Here is a 1,007-nt window from a genome sequence, read left to right on the forward strand (position 1 = left end):
AAATGCTTCTGAAAAACACTGGACATTCATAATTTCTCATCTGTCAAATAAGACATTTAGTTTAATTTGTGGATCTGAATAATAATACCATCTAGCTGTACAATCAATACTATGACCAATTATACAAGTTTCTTCATTTGTTCCCTTAAATTACTTGAAAAGAATTGAAATGCCTAACTCTGAATGTGAAAGCTTTCTATCATCATCTGTTAAAAAGAGATTCTAAATGGCAAACAAGAAAAAGCAGGCCAACAGTTATATCCATGACATTTTCCATTTTTGACCAACATCTTAATATGTCTGGAAACATGATGAAAGTATTATCATTATCACTAAGTGATGCATTTTTCTTATTTTGCCTTTACCAAAGATCATTTTATACCATGCCTCTGAAGTGCCTTCTCATGTGAATTTTTGAATGACACTATAATTTGTTCAACAGTTGCGTATATTTGGAAGGTATCTAAATATCTACTCACTACATAAAATACTCTATTAGCAAATCTACCAGTGGAATTAAGAAGTATTTTCTTCCCACAACGAAGAAAATAATTCATGACCAATATTATCTGGTGTGACAGAAGGGAAGATGTTCTGAATGAATGTATTTAAGATCATGAGAAAACTTAAGCACTTTACCTCAAATTGTTTGAGTTTCCATCTCCATCACAAGTTGTTCTGTTCCACCACAAGATAACCTGACAGTCATGTTCTGAAAATTTGTCACTTACCAAGCTGAGTTTAAGCTGTCTTTTATACGATATTGGATGCAAGAAGTACACCAAATATGGAATTTTCAAAGAACCAAAATTTCTGAGATATTTTATACCACAGCACTAGTGACCATCATTATATTTTTTAAGAAATATATATATCACAGGACCCTAAGGCTTTAAACATTAAATGGACTCAGCCTTTCCTTGAGACAAATAAAAGCATCTATAAATACTATATTAAAGAGAAAATGCAGTGATTTATCTATGTGTTTTCTTGGTTAAAGCCAAGTG

The sequence above is a fragment of the Orycteropus afer genome, unplaced genomic scaffold (genome assembly GCF_000298275.1).
Source record: "Orycteropus afer afer isolate SDZICR_OR568_19922 unplaced genomic scaffold, OryAfe1.0 scaffold00927, whole genome shotgun sequence".
NCBI classification, from domain to species: domain Eukaryota; kingdom Metazoa; phylum Chordata; class Mammalia; order Tubulidentata; family Orycteropodidae; genus Orycteropus; species Orycteropus afer.